The sequence below is a fragment of the Manacus vitellinus genome, unplaced genomic scaffold, assembly GCF_001715985.3.
Source record: "Manacus vitellinus isolate BGI_N305 unplaced genomic scaffold, ASM171598v3 scaffold_1_pilon, whole genome shotgun sequence".
Lineage (NCBI taxonomy): Eukaryota > Metazoa > Chordata > Aves > Passeriformes > Pipridae > Manacus > Manacus vitellinus.
Window position 1 is genome coordinate 11180591 of NW_021939396.1, and position 20554 is coordinate 11201144.

Sequence of the window (20554 nt, forward strand, 5' to 3'; positions counted from 1 at the left end):
CAAAGTAAGCTTGGCAGTTGCCTCCTCCCATCTCCTCCCACAGGTTTTAATCCCTTCATACCCACTATTTCCAGTTCTGGCTCAGGGCTGGAGTCATTTTAGGCATCGGCCTCTTTGCCTCCCTGATGGCTGGATTTCCCCTAGGGCTACTTCATAGCTCGTCCAGATGAAGAAACTGTAACAATGATGCTTGAGCAATACTTGAGAAATGCACAAAAGGAGGACAACAGCTCCTTAAAACAGTTTCTCACCAAAGGGCACTTGTTTAAATATTTTTTTAATTTTTTTTTTTTTTAAAACTTGGTTTCTTCTCCCTGTTTCTGGGAGGCCAAGACCAGGTCTACACTCACTACACCAGGGCTTACACTCACTCCCACCTGCTCCAGCAAACCCTCCTCCTTCTTACTCTCTCTTCTGTGCTGCAAGCAGGCTCGAAAATCCAGTGAGAGACTAGTATTCAGTATTTGTTTGCCAAAACACATGTGTGCTCCTTCCGAGGGAAGGAAAAAAAATCCTTAATGATATAATTTCAAGAGAGACTGATTTTGTGACCAGCTTGCATTAATTTACATGGTCGCCCAGTTTTGTAACATTTGTGAAAATTCTTCTCCCAAGAAGAAACAACAATCAAACACCCCACTACAAACTTGGTGCGACATGGCAGCTCTTTCCATGGCAACTCCCCAGCACCAAGTGTGCTTGTCTCCAGACTTTGCTGCACAGTGAAGGAGGGCAGGGAAAGAGCCGGCTGAAAATCTCCGGCTGTCGCCACCAGCCTGGCAATCCTGTCACGCTGAGAAACCAAATACACTGGGGAAAGGCAGCATTTCCACAGCCTCACTGCTGAGACATGTCTTAGCTCCAACTGTTAACCAGCTGCTCGGTCATTTTCAGGTTGGTTGGTTTGTTTACTTTGTACAGCACAGTCAATGTATTTTGTTTTCTAAACAGCATGAAAAATTACCTCTCTAGTCCAAAAAAAAAAAAACAAAAAATCACTCTCCACACCAGAAAGGAGTGGAATTAAGGCAACTCGGCCATGCTTTCAGATAGTCTTCACATGCAACAGCAGGATGCTCGCTGTGGGTATCTCCTTGGGGAGGACAGACAGATCTGCCACTGCTGTGGGCAGCCTGGCCAGTGTGGAGGGCAGGCAGGCAGGGTACTCACGAGCTCTCTTGCTGCCTCTGAAAGCCATCACCGGATGTTGCACCCGATATTCTGCTAGGACCAACCTGCCATTGCTGCAGCAGTAACAATATAGGCTAGGCTCTAAAGCTTGTCTCTGCAATTACAAGTTTTCCTTCAAAACACACACCCTACCTGTGTTCTTGGTTGAATATTTAAGCAATTCAGCATTCACAGACACATCAGAGCTAGGGCCTTGTCTTTGGCTAGTATTCAACCTAGCCATGTAGCCAAACTTTCTGTGTAACAATTAGCAATTCAAAACTGACAGCTAAGTCAGCTCCCAAGGACTTCCCCCCCCAGCCTCTCTTCTCAGAAGCATTCCTTCCCTGTCTTATCACCTGCAAGGCTGCCTTAAGCACTATGATGACCCAGACTAGAGCAGTCCAGGGTTATTTCTCCTGAAGCTTTGTGTTAAAGTTTAATTGCATAATAGTTTCTGAAGTTTAGGAAAAAACCACATTCCACAGCAAGAGCTGATGCTATTATTTGAAGTCACCTGATCCCAAAATCCAAATAAGAAGCAGGGAAGGTGAGAGATAATAGTCCCATCCATAAGGCAGAGACCTAAAACCAGGTCTCAGAGGAGCATTCATCAGCCATTACCTCTCATATCCAGCCTGGGTTTCAGATCTTTTTCCCAACAAAAGCATTGACAAAACACCCACTTATGTGGAGAGCATCAGTTCCAGCAGATCAGTTGCCTTCTGACAGGGAAACACTTGCTCATGAACATTTCCTGAAGCAACTGCGGTCTCAAGACCTTTGTGATATTCAGGGAACTAGGTCAAGACTTACTGCATGCTCCTTACCTGAAAGAGCACCCAAGAAAAAAAAAATTATTGATTTAACTTTTGTCTTTTCTCTCCAAAGTTCCTCTTCTCTTAATGATTTTTTTGTTTTGTGGAGGTGATCAGCTTCTCCTACAACACCTTTTGTCTTCTCAACCCTCACCAAAACATTCATGGGGCGAAGGAAACTTAGGCAGAAGAAACCAGACAAACTGTTCATGTAGCTCCTGAGTTGTGTGGTCTCTGGAAATGCTCCTGAGAAGCAGTCCCTGTTTAGGGCTGCTTTGGGCTTGGAGAGGAATTGGGCTCTATCTGATCCAATGCATTCAGTTCCCCTGGTATGTCCTGTGGCCTCGTAACAGTAAATCAGAGGGGAAAGAGAGGGAACAAACTAGAAATCCTTAAAATCCCATCGTGCTCATGCAATCCATGGGTCCCTGCTCTCCTTTTCAAAAAACGTAACTTCTAAAGCAAAATTATCCCATGTGTGGAACTGCAAGAGGAGGAAAGAGAGCCAGGGAGCGTGAAAAGGCTGCTGAGCCTGTAATGGAAAATCCTCAGTCACTGAGCAGTCCTCTCGTAACACTTATTAAAATAAAGCTAATATGATGAAACACAGCCCAATTGCACACAAGGCTGCTGAGAAATTGGATCCGGCTGCTGAAATCGGCTCCCAAACCCCTCCTCTCCAAATACTGGCAGTTCACATCTGTTAATTGCATCCAAACCACCCTCAGGCAAGAAGGGACAGGAGGAATGACACAGGACGGGTCACCCTGCGTTTGATTCACCTTCAGAGCAGGGCCAGTGTGTAAATCTTCACTGGTCTCTTTTGTCACTTGCCAAGGTTCAAACATGGCATCTCTAGCTGTCAGCTAATGATGAAAGGTGGCATTAACTAAAAGAGTTCAAGGGCGATGTCCATTGGACTTGGTCTTAATTGTTGCACGAGCAAGTGAGAAAGGAACCTTAGTATTAGGTCTAGGAAAGCAAATTTAAAAAGGGCCTCTCTCTTTTCTTCTAATAATTTGCTTTTAATTCTAGACCTTACTCTTTCAAAACTGAATCCAAACAAGAATAGACAGATTTTACTCCTTTTGTAGAATAAATCAGCCTAACTGCTGAGGTCAGTGTTTTCAGACCAACACATGAAAGCGGAAGATGTATCTGAGGAAATTCAGTGCTGGCTGATTCATCCTTTAGAAAAGATGAAGAACAGCCATTCCGGCGTGTCAAGATTGTTCCTTTGAAGGCAAAACAATTTAGTGTTGGTATCATGATGGCAGGAACTGAAAAAAAAAAAGCAAAAAAGAGCAAAACCCTGTCCAGACTGCCCTGAAATATCTTTTCAGGCTTCAAATATTGAACAACAGGATAGCCCTGTGGTCCATTGGCCTTGCAATGAACCCAAGTGAAGTGAAAGACATCCTTCTCCCTTCACTTCTTGGTACAGTGGCTCAGCACCACTGCTCTCCCTGTGTCTCCTCCTGCCCCAGACATACAGAGACAGACTAGGGTAGCAAATGGGGAAACCTACAAATTATTTTACAGACTGAAAGTGTTTCTGCACGGGATCCACACCTCATGTTTCAGAGGAACCAAAGCACAGCCTGAATCTTGTGAAAACGAAACTGCACAGCAAAATTGCACCAAAATTGTATTATGAGAGAAAGAGTGGGGGTAAAAAAATGCAATTGGATTTCATTCAGATCTGGAGAAATCAAGAGGGTGTTAGTGGGGGGAAAAAAAAAAAAGCCTGTCCTCCTTGTGTCCTCCTTGGACAACCCCGTTTCAAGATGTAGGCACATATACACCCAATGTATATCCAGCTATATAAAAACAGCACATGCCATCACTATTCCCTTAGGGTGTAAACAGCATCAGGAAAGAAACACCTTTCAACCTGGCCCTCTGTGCTTCCAGTCCCAAGTGACTCGTAAGAAGGGTTGTCTGAAGATGCTCAGTAGCAGGTCAATCTTTCCCAGCAGGTAGGAGAGCTACAAATCAAATGCTTCAAAAAAAAACCCCCAAAAAAACCCCACACCAAAAAACCTCCTGAGGCTTGCTGGGAAGCAGTAAAATTGGGGGGAAAAAAGAGGCAAGATGAAAAGCACTTGTAATCTCTTTCATGCAGCACTGAACTTCTTCAGAAGAGAAAGCACAGAAATGATAAGAAAAGGAAAGAAAGGGAAAGAAGAAAGCAGCGCATTGACACCAGCTACAGCTAAATTTTTTTAATGGGCATTAGGTCAGCAGGGCATTTTCCATCTACCCTGCTTAAACCAGAACTCTGATGATGTTACATGTGTGATTTTAATACAGCATTTATCCTGGTGGGACTGTAAGTTTATTTTGTCTGTGCATGAGCACACGTGGATGATTGCACCTGGTCTTCCTGAGGTGAGAAGGGTGATTTGTACTTAGCTGATGAAAACAGCAGGTGTTGGGTTGGACCTCAACTGGTTTTGGGCTTGCTGAGAAGACAGAGAGAAAGGAATAGGCAGTAGCAAAGGCTACGGGGCCACAAGGGCTTGAAGAGGAAGGCAAGAGGAGAATGAGGAAGAAAGAGCTTTGCCCTCAGTCTCCTGAAGTCAGTTCAAATGCCCAAAAGGCCAGCCTTGCCACCCAGCAGGGGTAGCTTGCTGCTACAAGCAGAGCCCTGGTCAGAGGCTCCAGGCTTTTCTCTCCCATTCCAAATCCACAGGAACTGCAATGCCCCTCACTCCTGCCCAATTTTTAGCCCAGCCTACAGGCATGCCCTTCTCAACTCAGCACACTGGTCAAGGCAGCAATGATAAAACACGTTTTTTTTCCTATATTTTTGCTAGTGATTTGATGATTCACATAGGTGAAGGTACCTCAGTCTTCCTCCTTCAAACAGACTACATAAAAAGGAAAGACCACAAATCCACATTCTGCTTTTCTTTCAAATTCCACAGTGCTTTTCCATTCTGATTCAATAAGGACTGTGCAAACAGATTGGAGCCTGCAAGAGTTCCCAGTGAATTAGCTGCTTGACTAACACAGCACAAGTTAAAGAAGATTAGTTAGAAGCTGAAGTCAATGTTTAAAACAGATTAGAGACAGACAGAGCAGGTTTGGAACCCAGCTCTCAGAAAACCCTACCCAACAACCTCAGCAACCCCTTAAGTTTAATTACCACAGTTCTAGGATAAGTTACCATTATTTGACTAGATTATACATTCTCCAAAGGTGTAAAAGACCCCTGGAGAACACCACCAGTAGTGCGAGCGCCAATTCCCTATACACTTAACAATGCCTCTTCGTTGAGTATCTCCTAAATAAAACCAAAACAAGCCCACAGACTCTTTTTCTGCTCATTACATGACACATAGCAGTGGTATTACCCAAAATGGTCACTGTTTCAGGAAGCCTGAAGACTTGAACAGCTGGCAGACCTGAAGAACAAAGCAGAAAACATCTATATCTCTATGGGGAACCTCCACTAGCACGAGTGTGTTCTACAAATGGATGGTGCGTGGATTCACTTTGCCCTTGGCCATGGCAAACTGGGGTAGGAAAGAGGCACTTGAGACCTAACAATAAGCTTAACCTTCACAAGCTGCTGTAAGAACAACCAAGGGGTTAACAATTTCCAGTGGTTTTATTTTTTAAGGGGCAAGACAGGAATGGGGATGCATTTTCAAATTTCATTTTACAATCTCTGAGGATTATATTCCAGGAAATTACTCTGTTTTGTGAATATCATTACTGCATGACATTTTGGTCCCATTATCTCAGACTCTTTTTGGCATGTATGTCAGATGTGATTCACCAGATGTTTAACGACATGCAGCACTGGTTCAAACATATCTTACTAATGCAACAAGTCAAGAAAATCTTTATTTTCTTATGTTTCAAGTTACTAATTAACTCAGAAATCCCTCAGTCACACAGTACTCATCCAATTTTACGATCTCCCACGTAGACTTCTGGAACTTTAAAAAACAAGAGGAAACCTCCCAAGACAGCTAAAATTGCATTTTATAAATTTGAGAAAGACAAGGTATGGTTTAACTGCTTGCACTAGAAACATCCCAATCCTTTCACCAGCACATTTGAGTTACTTACACAAAGTGCCTTCTCTGTGTAAATCCTAGGCAGGATTTCTATGGCAAGGTTTTCCCAGATCAGCAGTTTTTCCCCAATCACGTTACAAACCCAAACAAGCCTCACTCCTTGTCCCAAAGAGTTTACACACTATGTCCCTGCTCACATGAGAGTGAGGAGGATTATTAGTTGTAAATTACTTTGAGGGTTAAAAAAAAGTGTTAAATACTGCTGTCTTCATAAGTCAATAGGCTTCAAAACTGTCCAATAACACTATGAGAAAAATAGCAATTTTGAGCAACAACCTAGATGTTCAACAGTTGGTGGTTCAGCAACAACAAGCAACACCAAGCACTGCTGTCTCTGACAATAGCCCCTTGCAGGCAAATCTGTCTTAAGGTCAAATCAAAGAAATTTCAACTCATGCAACCAGGCATATTTTGTTCAAACCCTTCAAGCAGTGAGAGAGTGTGCTTCTACCCTGCTGAGGGCAAAGTGCAAGTGGTATCCACCAGAATGATGTTAACCTTTGCAAAGTGGGGACCACCCCCCTGCACTTCCCATGAAACACAGCTCACCTCGAGTTAACCACTGCTGTGCTGAAGGTGCACAGAGCAATCTGGCACCAGCCTCTGACAAAGAGGGTCTCAGGGAAGGGGACAAGGAGCAGCAGCAGAACATCTGTCACCTCCAGTAACCCACATGGGGAAGTATGCACAGACTGGCAGTGTGCATGGATCTAGCCATGCTACCAGCCATCTTTTTGACCAAGTGAAAAAAGAAAAGCCACCAAATTGACTAACAGGAATACAAAGCCCTCCAACTCCCAGCTTCCAATTGCCTGTAATAAAATCCAGCCTTTGTAAAGCAGACATAGTCTAATTTTCAGATGTGTTCAGTACCCAAATCTTTAAACAATGTAATGGGATCCCCAGGAGGTCAGTATCCTGGAAAAAAATTGAAGTCCTAAGCATTTCATACAGGTGTCTGACACTTAAACCCTGCTATAATGTTATCTGTGCTACCATCCCAGCTGAGGTTCCCACCAGCAGGAAGAGCCAGGGAAAGCCCCAGGACACACACTGAGGTCTTCACACAATGCCCAGGCCAGCCTTGATGAAGCAAATGGGACAGCTGGTTCCTTCACTCAAGCAGATTAGGTGGTATCTAAAAAGAAAGTGCAGCTAATTACATGAACTCTTTGAACGCCTGTTTCCTGTGAGGTGACCCTGGGGATTGTCCAGCCTTTTAGAGCTCTCAAGGCTGAGTGTTTGAGGAAGAGCAGAGGCACAGAGCAGCGTCAGACAGTGCCAGCAAGCTTAATCCTGCTAGAGTTTCCTGAAAAGCAAACAGAGTAGATCAACAGCAACCAATGAGGCTGCACAAAAGAGGGTGGTTTCTCCCCCAAAACAGACCTGGTGCTGCACAGTCATGGTGATGACACAAAATGTGAGCATATTGTAACGCTCAACATGCCCCAGGAGCCTCCACCTGAGCAGACACTACACCAGGACCAGACAAGACCACAAACATGCACTGCAGGGGGCAAGAACTGATGCACTTGCAATCATTTATTGTAAAATTCTGGCATTTGAAAGCAACACAAAAGCAGCACGTTAGGGTAGACATTGAACAGCCAGCAGGCAGTTTGTATGGCATCATCTCAGTGCTCACGGTGTTGAGAAGGTGTCTAAAGGGACTCTGCAGTTTTCCAGCAGCTGCTGTGCTATCGATGCCATACATTGCTCAGGAGCTCATTACACTGATGTTACCACCACTAAGTTTACAGAAGTGTTTCAGGCAGGCATGGAAGAGGCCACAACAACTGAGCTCAGTGCTCTGTTCCCCTGACATATCCCAGAGCACAGGAAATGCACTGAGGTTTTTAGGAGAAGCCACAGTTTCAACACGTATCTGTGACTGGCCTCAGGGACCTGATGGGCACAGCCACGTGTTTGCTGGCAGACAAGCGATGTGTTGCAGAGGCCAGGTGTCAGAAGTAGGGACTGTGATTTGCAGGGATAATTCCTAAGCTAAACCTACTCATAGCAAATATTAAAAAAAAAAAAAAAAAAAGCAAAATGGGAAACTCCAGTCACTGCCAGTGGCCCAGTGGGCCTTCTCTCACAGACCCTGCACCTCTGGGCAAGGACAGCACAGATGGACAGAGGGAGGCTAGACAGGTAGGAAATGAACCCTCCATGAGCCTGAAAGCAAACCAGCACACTGGAACTATCACAGGGCTCCACAGCACTCCTAACCCTGGCATGCTGCTCAGAGCTACAGCCTTGAAACTTCCCACTCTTATAAATGAGATCTTTTCATTATTATTACTTTTGCAACTAGCTTAGGAAACCCTCAAAATACCATCTACTTGTTTTGCTATTTAAATGCCCTTTCGGAGTCACCTTCCCCTCTACAAAGAGCAGCTAAAACACAGAGTGTTTCCTTTCAATCTGCCACCACGGGAGCTGTTTGGAGGTCACCATCTCCCTCCTCTCCATTTATCCTGTCCCTGAGTACACAGCTCTGCGTGTACTAGATATATGGCAACTGCAGAGCAGTGCTGGGGCCATCTCAGGGCCTGAGCACGGGGGTTTTTTCCCCCCGGTCAGCCTCAGGCTTAAGGACACATTGAAACCATTTTCCATTGGGAAACCAGATGAGCACCTCTATGCCTGCTCCTGCCTGTGCAACCACTGTGGGCAGACATCACATCCCAGGGGATACAAATCTGACCCCCAGCCTACCCTGTCTACTTCCCGTGCTCAAAACCACTCTCTGGAATCCTTGAAGGTGATGTAAGTTACAGCAGGGTCTAGAAGCTTTATGCTGCTTTTAACTCACGGGGTATATCTCTAATTTCACTTCCACCTCTGGCAGTCAGGGCTAGCACAAGGCTGATGTATATGTCAGGAGGTCATCCAAGTGACACAATTACTCATCCAGACTCACCTGGGAAGAGATGCTCAGAGGTCCTCATGGCACACACAAAATACACCCTTCAGGTTAAGATTTTCACGGACAGCAAAAGGAAGGGGGCTTTTGGACCTTCTTGCATAAAAAGTGGCAGAATTTCTGCAGTAACAGATCAAAGCTTATTGCTACAACAGAGAGCACTACATATTAAACTACTGCTGCAAAAGTTTCTTTCCTTTCAATAACATGCACCAAAAGGATGTGTTCATAAAGAAGCAACACCTACCAAGGGTGCGCTCCCTTCTGCCCTGCAGGCACATAAAGGCTGCTCCTCACCTACTCAGGAGTGCTTTTCCCAAGTGCCTTGGTAGTATTTTTAGAGCACTGATCCTGGCTTATTGAAGTCCTCTGAAATTTTGCTACTGACTCCAGCAGAAGCAAGATCAAAGAAGAAAGCTGCTCCTTCTCTGCACTCCTCCAGTATCAGAGGGATGGCCTGCCCATGGCCACGCAGTGAGCTTTTACTTAATCAAAAGCCATCAGAGTCATTGAGGAATACATTTAGTGCCAGTAGCTCGGGGTGCAGCTGCAGTGTGAGCTGGAGGTTGAGCTCTGGGTGGTGGGAGCTTGAGGCAACAGTGGGTGCCTACTCTTGGGCATAACAGAGGGCACAGAGGACCTCTGTGGAAGCCAGGTGACCAGACACTCAGATGCAGCAGGAGCCAAATACTGAGCTGGAAGAGCTCAGACTTTCACTACATAGACTTCGATCCTTTGTTTGGGGTCCCTCTTTGGGAGGCACCCAGCTCAAGCTGTTGTTATTGCACCATGATTAAATTATTTTAAGGATCCAGACGTCTGAGACTCTTCTATGAGAAACCTGGGGTCCAGCTGGTAAGGAAACTTTGTCTTGATTGTGTGAGTGTAGGGAGGTTAGTGGGGTGGCTCACTGGAGCTGCCCACTGTGAAGGGGCTTCGGTCCCAGCTCAGGTGGTGCAGGTCCTGGATAGTCACACAGGAAAATTTTCCTAACAGGAGAGCAAGGTCACATCAAAATGGGAATCCACTGAATGTTTTGAAACAGAGCTAAAAATAATGCAGTAGCTCTTTGCATTCATATACTATATAATAATTAATAGACAACCACTAGATACAATTACATATATAATATAAATAATATAAATCACATTTTAATCCAATATTAATAACAACCAAAGACAATAAATGAAAGACTATTCCCTGTCCTACTAGAACTTGAATGTCCTCCTGTAGTAGATCCTGAGCACCACGCTTGCTCCTCACCCTTCCCTACACACACTCACAGCAGCATCTGAAATGCAGCTGCCCCTGAGTGCTGCAGGGTTTGATTAATCTGTAGCAAACCTGGCTGGATTTCAGAGTGCAGCACACACAGTTACAGTCTGGTTTGAGGCACGCAAGCAGATGACCATACTTGGAGAACTGCAGACAGGAAACTTGCCAGATTGTTTATACCTGAGTCATGACTAATGCTGACAATGAAAACTGAGTTAATTCAGAGACCACGACTGTGCTCAGCACCTATGTGATGCTCTACCCTAATGCTACTACCAGCAAAATAGGGATTAGGCACACATTACCTGTGCAAATATCACAGTTGTACTGTGTGAAACTACTGGTGATGCAAAGCACGTGATAGTCACTGCCATTGCATTTCTGGGTTAGGAGACAGCAGCACATTCTGCAATACACAAGCAGACTCACAGGCCCAAGTGTTCCTGCTTTCAACATATCAACCTCCTGATTTCCAACAGACATCCCCATGAGAGAGCAGTCACTGAGAAGACAACACTACCAAAAACTACTGATGGCAGCAAAAGATAAAGGAAAGGACTGGAATAGGTGGAGATGGGAAGCTCTAGGAAACTTCACTGCAATTTTTGTCGCTTCCAATCTCTTTCAATTCACCTGACTCTCTTCCGTCCCTTGATGTTCTTACTTATCAGGGACACATGAAAGTAGCAACGTATCTTTTAAATAGTTGGGACCAGCTAAAGTTGGCTTTGCTTCCACTTAAGTGTAGGGAGTGTTTAGGCGAGGGGAGGAGACCACATGCTTTTGGTAACATGGGGATTTGGGGAAGATCACTGACTTGCATGGATCCTAAACAACCACAAAAAAGAAAGGCCTTTGGGCTTAATTTTGGGGAGTCTGTTACTGCAGTATCTCTGAGCACTGTCAGCTTGGATCCACCCTTATACTCAGGGGTGGGGGAGTCTGATCTGCCAGAGTGCATGTCATGCCTCTCCAGACAACAAGCGAGCCCCAAATTACTGTAAATTGAAGATCTATATAGCACATTTCACCCATATAGGGAGGTTGAGCTGAGGACCTGGCAGGTAAACTCTTTCACATCAGTCTGTGTTTGCAGTGGAGCTTTTATTTCCCCTTGTAAATCACATTTCAGCTTTTCCAGTACAACTCCAGTGCACATCTACCCAAACAAAAATACAGGCACCCATCCTCTTCTTTCCCCTTGCCACTCCCTCAAAGAACCCAATTTTCCTCCTTGGGATCAGCTTTTCAGAACAGATCCGACTACCCAGACCTGCCACTTATCACAGCACTCAGGAGCAATACCCATCAGGGATTTCCCCAAATCGCTCACTGCTGGGTCTGCTCCACCACACAGACTCATGGCACAGCCATCCCTCCCCAACAGCCCAGGTTCACCTCTGGGCCACCTCTGCTCAGGGATGGCAGAGCTCCCAACCTTCCCTGCTCTCCCACCTGCTATACTGTCAGCATTCTGGCTATCAGCCACTCTCACCCATAACATAGGGGCATTTCTCTCAGACTCCAGCATGTAGCCCAAGCAGGATTGCTACTCTGCAGCACTTTTCTCTGTATCCTTTCCAAAATTTGGCCACGTAATGAAAATTCCAGGTAGAAGTGTTATTTCTCTGCCTGCTCACTAGAATTCCCATTTCAGCTCCCTAATACATCATCTTTTGATATCCAGAAGCATCAATGCTCAGACCTCCCTACCCTTGCCAGTCACCATCACCAAACTCTTCCCACCTCCTCCCAAGGAACGGCTCCACGAGCTCCCTTTGGTCAGAGTATTTGGCTCAAACCTCTCAGCCCCCTTACCCCTCTGGGGTAGCCCGATTGTGTTTGCTAAAGCAGCGGCACTCATTTCCTCCACTCGATGGCAATGCCAGCTTCATCCATCTGCTTATCAGCTTCCCCCACAACAGTCACTGCCTGTCCCTCAATGATGCCCCTCTATTATGGTAGGACCTCCTGCCATACAGCTACTGCCTTGCAAGCCTCATGGAGACCCACATTTGCTATGAAACCAGTCAAATACTTTTGCAGTATGTTTCAGATCCTTGTTGGTAGAAAATAGAAAGGATTCCTTCCCAGACCTCTCAGGAACCAGCAGCTGACACAAGTGGCTGCAACCATGTGCTGCTCTGTGGTTGTCACTACCCACCCAGAGACCCCCTGCTTCCACCACATCCTGGGATCGCCTTTGGACTCCTTGAGGTTGACATCAGCTAGCAGAGGGGTTTAAAAAGACATCAAAAAAATTAGCAATAAGTATGTGATGCAACTCAGAAGAATGCTTTAAAGAACTGCCTAATGCAGCCATACTGTTTGCTGTATTACCACAGCAATAATATTATCACTGTCACTTTGATCGTAACAACACATCTTCAGTGTAAATAAGAAGGAAAGCCTTAGTTCTCTTCCTGGCTTGCTAGAAGGATTTAGGCAAATCTTTTGCACCTTAGTTTACATGCCTGTGGACAGGATTTGCACCTCCTTCTGAGCTGTTTAATCCTCAATGCCCAGCTGCGAGAAATGTGTGGCAGAGATTAGCTGTGCTGCTTTGGACTGGGGACCTGACACTATGTGACCAGAGCAGTGCAACAAGCAAGGACATCCTTCAGCCTGGACACTGTTATGGACCTACAGAAATTGTATAGAAGATCTTTGGTGCAGGGTGGCAGTTCTCTTGTCCAGTTTTTCCCCATTTGAGTTTATGGCTCAGAGTTACGTGGGGAAGAGACAAACAACTCTTGAGTGTTATACCTGTGACTTGCCTCAAATATCTGTCCTAAAGCAGGGCAAAACATCTCTGCAAATGGTGCAGTATTTCAACTGATGCTGGAAGTGGTCAGACAGCTACTACAAAACAATTGCTTAGCTTATAGGCAGCTGGGGTGAAATACATCCTAATCTGTCTCTCCAGGTTTACTTTCACTTGTTTATAAGATGGGATAACAGCACTATCCCAGCCTCTATGAGAGCAAGAGGATGAGCTCACCAACTTCAAGGACCTGGTGAGACACCAGGGTGATAACATGATTGAGGTACATATAGTCTCTGCAGCCTTCCCCTTCCCTCAGGAAATAAAGGTGTTACTGTCCAAATTAAGTTTCAGTATAATATTAAGGAATGCAATGTGAATAGAGACAAAGTGGGCAATACTGAAGTTAATCACAGAAAATAGGGGCTGGAAGGGCAACATGAGAGCGACACATTTATTTCATTATTATATCACAGACAACATTAAGTATCCACTGAGTACCTCAAGGCAGAATTCTTGCATAAAAAGCATCCCCATTTATCAAGCATGATAGAACCTGCAACTGTTCTATAAATAAAGGGTATTTACAAAGAGAGTTGTTAAATATTTATTTTTCTCTGGAGACTGAGTTCTCTGTTCATTTGTCTCTACTGCAGAATCCTCTGGTATCAGGGAGCAGAGGAGCTCACCTAAAAAAAGACTAGGATTCCATCCAGAGCCTGATCTGGACACAGCACCAGCCTCCTCCACAAGCTGGCAAGGGAAAAGCATCCAACCTGACAGAGAGGAAACATGAAGCAAGTAAAATGGGAATGATCTCATCTGCGAGGCAAAGGTAGAAGAAGGAATACCAGTGACAAAGCAGCAATTAATAAACACCATCATATCGCTTCATCCTTAGAGAGCTGCCTTGGCACTGTACACTGAAAGAATTGACAACCTTCAATTGTGAAGAGTAACTGCAGATTTGCATTGCATTTGCTTTGTGTCTTGGAAACAAGAATATGTTTCTCACAACCAATAAATTAATGATTTTTATTTTTTTTAATTTTTTGAAGCTGACAGATTGGAGTGGGGGACATATGACACCGACCCAACCAAAAGAGGTGACTCTGAAATACACTTCATTGCTAACCCTTTGTAGTAGTAATTGTAATAGTTCTTACTCCAGCCTGCCAAAAGCTGTTTTAATTAAATATTAAAAAGCTATTTGTTAAAATAACATTGCCATAGCAACTAGAGAAAGCTAAAATACCCTGGTGCTTCTGACTCACAGCATATTAATCAACCAGCAGCTATTATATAATGAGCACCCCCTTGGAAGCGCCGGCAGGAGCCACAGCACTAAATGCTGGAATCCAGAGCCCCCGGGCTGGTCAGTGCTCCCTGCCACACTGCTCTGTGTGCTTGCTGCTTGCTCCCAGCTCAGGCAGGGCTGGGTGGTTGTCTGGGCTCATCCCACAAATCACAGGCCCAAATATTTTGGGGAAGCCATGCTGGAGCACTCTGGGTCAGTACGTTCCCATAGGGGCACAGAGGTGGATAGCCCTGGGCAAGGGCAATTTTGGTGAGGGCATCATGGATGGTGGCTCCCCACATGCCCGCAGCAGCAAGGAGTTTAGGTGGCTCCTGCCCAGCAAGCCCTGACCACCTGCCTGTCTTGCAAATGCAGCACTTGTACCAGATCTATTTCTGTAATTTTTTTTTTTTAATTATTGGAATTACTTCTTGCAGCAAGCACCTTCCTACCATCAGGCCAACTGTGTAAAACTCCGAAGGAGTGGAGATTAAACCCTGCAAGGGCAAACAAGCTCTGCTGCTCACCCAGAATAGCTCGTTTTACAGATTTAAAAACCCAAAACAGAACAAAGAACCACAAACAACCACTCCCGCATTGCATCTAAACCCTCCAGAAGATGAAAAAACCTTTCTACGCTCTGTCCATGCACCACAAGAACGGCAACCTCATCCATCCAGCAGTCAAAGCTGGCTGACCTGTGGCTCCTGCTGGCACTCACTGCCAGTCCCTGGGAGGCTTTGCCCTGGGGACATAGTTCATACTAAGAGGCAGTGGAATATCTTCTATTGCCTTTCCATGCTGGACCATCACCACGTGGTCTGCAACGATGGGAACAGCTGCAGGAGAGAGTTCGGTAGTTGAGGTCCAGAGCAATGTTGGCTTAGGGGAAGAGTACTGGGAGACAGAAGTGCAGCTGTGTTACTCAGATGGAGTTGGGAACCACCTTCCTCCCCCTAAATGACTCAATTTTTTGCTTTAAGTCCCCTTCCTCTTTTTTTCCAATGGAAAATAAATACCTAACCATGTAGTTATTAACCAAAAGGAATGTGATTAATATTACAGCATTTGTATGCCAGCTTCACTTTCCTACTGCTTTGTTTGGGTGTCACAGGCTGTGACTATGACAACCACAAGCAGTTATTGGACTGATGTCATTTGTGACATCATACTTAATGGAAAAGAAAAGGAGGAAGAGACACTATCAAAAATAAGAACGGAACAAAACCTGCTTTCGCCTCTTCAGGCACCATCAGCTCCTGTCTACAGAGTCAGATCCCAAAGGACCACCACACTGGGGCTGCAGGAGAGCCAGGCAACAGCAACCCTGTTTTTACCAAAACCTGGGCAGCACTCAGCTCCTGGGAAAACCTGCCCTCTTTCCACCCCTCAGCTGAGATATGAACTGCAAATCTGCAGTTACATGGAAGAAATCTCCTCATCCCTTCTCAGCTGGGAACTGCAATGGAGGCTTTTGGCTAAGCCTCATCTCTCCTGACTGCTCTCCAACCAACTTCTCCTCCACATCTCTATTCTTCAGTTGTAACAGTATTCCCCCCCCCCCTTTTAAAAATAAAACACAGTCTGTCCAACATTTCCAGACAGTCAGCTGATTGAACATGGGGAGAATGTGCATGGATTTTGTGGGGAGTGCACCGTTTGGAGTGGTGGCTTTTCTGGTGTCAAGTGCAAGTTATGGTTTCAGTCTTCGAGGGTTGCTGCAGCTGCTGCCCAATCCCTTGCCCCATGTAAGAGCAAGGAGGCAGTGCCACTGCTGCATTTTGTAAAGCTGTTTCTGTGCATAGTGCTGGCATTCCTAGGATGCACTGCTGTCATCTTTGCAGAAAGTGTTTGCAAATTCACTGCTCAAGCTCCAAATTATAAAAATAACCCCAAACCCACCTAAATCTTATCTGATAAAGAACAATTCACTGCAACAAGTGCCTCCTTTACAGTTATACATCCAAAAGCCTTGACATAAATGAGTTAATTTTTCCAAGTTAGTTTTCCCCAAATTTTCCCAATATATAAAAGAGCTTCTCTGTCCTCCCTGCTCTCCTGCCAGACCTGCTATGCCTCTGCAGTCCAATGCTGCAGCCTGCCCTGGGCATTCCCTGATCTGCAGCTACCTCACCAACTTGTCCTCACACAGAGACCTGGGGTCAGAGAGCCACCACACCACCATGCTACAGCTGAGGATGCTTCTCCTTGAGCACATACAACCTGAAGGGAACCCCCCCTGCATCCTCCCAGGGCTTGATCCTCCACCAACAGATGGCTCTGCCTTGGACTGCTCTGAGAACAAAACTGCATCAAGGGAATCCTGTCCACAAAAAAAGTGGGTATTGCTCTTAAAGAGCAGAACAGAGACGCTGCCTTACAAAGGGAAGGTGAATTAAAGCCTAACAGATGAAGCAACCACCACTCACAGTTTGCTCATCAGTGTCCCAAGCGCACCAGAAGTGGCAGGAGCTTCCCAAACCAACACCATCTCTGACTGCTCATAATACAGCATGTCAGCTCTTGGTTTAGGTCCCCTCTGAATGGGTGTCAGTCAAGGCCACCCTAAGCCACTGCTGCATCCCAGACTGCCATCCATTGCAGGGGATGGCACCTCTGGGAGCAGCTGCTGGCAAGCTCCACCTTTGTGTACCAGCAGGCAAACAGAAAAAAGGAGATGGCAAAGAAGCCTCCTTTTCTTTCTCTCCCTCCATCAAATCTCTCACTGAACACCTGATCCTGAAACATTGTGCAGGGCAATACTGCAAGAAGATGCAGAGAGCAGATGTACAGGAACTGAATTCTTCCAGCTCTGGTTTCTCCTTGAGCTTCTGAGCAAGAAGTCAGCATCACCCTGCTGCAGCCATCTTATGCTCCCCAGTTCCTCACTCAGGCTTCTGTTGTGCAGCAAGAGTGGGAGAAGACAGGTAAATGAAACTTAAAAGTCTCCTTTCATTCCTGAGTTGCAACTACATCTTGCTGCAATAATTTCAGAGCCATCTGAGACCATACATACCTGGGCAGCATCCAAGCAGGCTGCTCTTGTTTTCCCTCTCATCCTCTTAACACAGCATGTGGACTACATGCCTCCCTCAGCATTGCTGCTTTGCTTTGACTTAAAAACACAGACAACATTTACCTGGGACCAGCAGCCCTCCTTTGAAGGGCAGGAGCAGATCCCCACATTTATTCCCTTTGTGGAAGCAACCACCACAGGGGTGCATTAGGACCACAGAAATGCTTCCCAAATTTCAACACTGCCTACCTAACAGAAAAACAAGAAAATTTTATTTTTGAGATGAGCAAAGAGCACTTCTCATAAGTGGATATACCTTGAGAGACACAATACGTACACATGGCATCTTTCTGCTGAACTTTCTTCACTTTAATCAGTATCTACTCTTCCCATCACTCTGAAGCCAACACATCTGTTAATAACAGGCCAGAGCTGATCCTGTGCAATGTTTTGTAAGCGACTGACAAAAAATAAACCCCACAGCTCAATTAGCAGGTCTTATGTGACAGTCACTAAGGAGTTAGGAGAAAACATATATGATTCAAAGGAAGAATATAAACCATGGACCACTTTACTGAGGGATGATCAATACAAAACACTGTCATCACTTCACATCCCTTTTCTCCCAGCAACTGCACTGATTGCCAGGATCCTTCACAAAAGGCTGAAAGTAGGATTCTTTTTTCTTTTTTTTTTTTTTTTTTGCTTACCAATTCCTGAATGCTTGTTAAGTATTTATTAAGAAATTTGTACCACATCTTTACCAAACATGGATTGACTTAGTTTCTCTCCTGTTAACAAAACACAGCCCTTTCTTTTCTCAGGCTGATTTCAATTTGGGGTTTTATTCTGTTCTAACCCAAATAGATTTTGTTGTTGTAACAGAAGACAGGCTGTAAGCCACTGAAATAAAAATGGAAACAAAACTCCACTGATTTCCAAGTAACCATAAATTTCCATCACCATAGAACAGGATAAAAATGGGATGGGAGTTGATCTGATTTTAAAAACTTCAAAAAAACCCCTTATTCTACCTCTCTACTAAGAAAATTTACTTACAAAAAAAGCAATTACTTACAGAAAGCAATGAAGCCCCGAACAATAGCATCCAGCCCTGTTATTCAGCCTCACATCAGACAAGAGAAGCTGCCCCAGGAGCCCCCACTGCACTAGACAGACAGTCAGAAACTCCAGCCAAGGCTTCCTGAGCAGGGTCTAATATAGCCCTGCCTGGTCCACCTGCAAAACTGCAAATAAGCCACAGCTGATGCAAAATCACAGCTCAAACCCTTTAGCAATGCACAGAAAAAGGTCATAGTGCAGATGCTCCTTAAATATACACTTTTTTGGGGGGGGAGGGGTTTATATATATGTAAAAGCTCCTGGCCAAGCTGCATTGGAACAAGTGTGCAGGTATCTCCTGTGGTATAAAACTTCCTTTGAAGCTATTTTATCACATCAGGAAAGAGCCAAATATTGGATAGTTTTCCATTTTGATGACAGGGCTGGGGTGTTGTGCACACACACAGAAACAACCTCACAGCCAATCTGTGCTCTTCTTTACTTTCAAAACACACAAGCACCCTCAAATCTTCACCAAGATTGTGTCTTTCAATGGCTTGGAAACAACAAACAAGGTTCAGATGGTACTAATGGTCCATTCTGCTGACCATATTCTCAGTTAAATGCATTCATGTGGTTCATATCTGCAGTGAGATAATTATTCAGCCTATGTGGTAATACAATGCTGACTTTATTTTGTGGGTTGCAAAGAGGTGCCAAAGGCACTCAGCTGGTTCCAAAAGACTGGATTTGCTTGCTGTAAACATTTCTTGAAGTGTCTTTAAAAGAAAAAAACAAATTAAAATATTCTCCTTCTGTTTGGGCAAACTTGAATTTCCCACGTAAAGAAAAACAGGAAAAAAAAGCTAATCACTCACAGCACTGGATTTCTTACATCCTGGGAATCTCAGTTCTTAATACTTCTTTGAAGTTAAGCAGTACTTCTGACACCTACAAAAGAGGGAAAAGCCATGTAAGTCAAGGAGAAAAGTAAAAGAGGAGAAAATAGCAGCCATCCTTTCCACTGTATGAGTGATAATTTAGCTTTTTCACCAGTAACCAGGAATGCTGACAGGAATTCCAGCAACTCCCTTTTCCACTAACCACCACTGACAAGCAGAATTTCAAAGATTTGGTCCCTTTTACAGTAACATGATGAACCTTGGGGTCCTCTTGGGAAAAAAAAACATCCACATTTCTTAGGCCAAGCAGACAGTGGAGAGCACTCACACACTGATGTCCTAAGATACCACTGCTGCGGTCTGCACTGGAAATACCCACAAAACATCTGCTGCAGCTGACACGTACCAGAACAAACTCTTTGGCTATTGGGAGCTTAACAAAATGCCATCAAAACTGTCCTTCTCCTCCTTAAAGGGACTCACCTGCTCTGTCCCAAAGATAAAGCTGGCTTTCCTCATTTTTACTTTTTTTTTACCTCCTAAAAGAACAGGAGAGGAAGGTTTAGCTTCAGCAGCTGCAAGAGCAGAACTGATAGAAAAAATTCCCCTTTGGCAGTGGCTGTATACACACCTGAAAAACACTGTGCCCGAGGGTCTGCAAGAACTGGTAAAGAGATAACAAAATGGTCATGGGAGTGTTCTGAGTAAAAGAAACACAAGCAGCAAACCACCCTGCTAGCCCCCCAAGAAAAGAGGCAGAAACTTATTGATTGCTTTAGCAGCACCATGAGCACAACTTGCATTTTCAATTCAAGCTTTTCAAACTCGGTATTTGAGTTTGAAGCTCCAGACTCTGTTATCTGGCCCAGAGGAAGGTCAGCCGGCAAACTCGAAAGAAATCCCTTGGAGTCCTTTGCTCCTTCCCAGCAGGTTAGGTTGGTATTTTTCTGGGTCTTTTCAAAGGAAGATATGACTTGAATTCCTGAAAGAGTATATTGGCTACTGGAGGAGCTGGGAACCCAGAAGCTATTACACAACCATAACCAATTTTTAAGAGCTTAGACTAGAAAAAGCTGCATGTTTATTCATAGATTAAAGGGAAGCTGCTTCCCGCTTTCCTCTGTCTCAGAGTAAGGCAAAAAAAAGCCACTTTCACTGAATTGTAAAAGAGAAATAAACACAAGGGATAGCTGCAGATTTTGTGCTCTTTACACCTACATCACTTTTGGA

The 20554-nt window shown here is 44.8% G+C and overlaps 1 protein-coding gene across 2 annotated transcripts in view; it reads right to left on the minus strand.

The window, feature by feature from the left end:
- ZHX2 (zinc fingers and homeoboxes 2) overlaps positions 1-19831 on the minus strand; it is a 44275-nt gene extending 24444 nt beyond the window's left edge. The window contains exons 1-4 of one of the 2 annotated variants that reach the window (XM_018077186.2): positions 19808-19831; positions 19301-19373; positions 18439-18607; positions 13737-13823 (exon numbers count right to left, since the gene is read on the minus strand). The gene's annotated coding sequence lies outside the window, so the exon portion shown is untranslated. The remainder of the gene's footprint in view (positions 1-13736; positions 13824-18438; positions 18608-19300; positions 19374-19807) is intronic. The other variant, XM_008934565.3, reaches the window with a different exon arrangement.
- Positions 19832-20554: the final 723 nt, after the last annotated feature.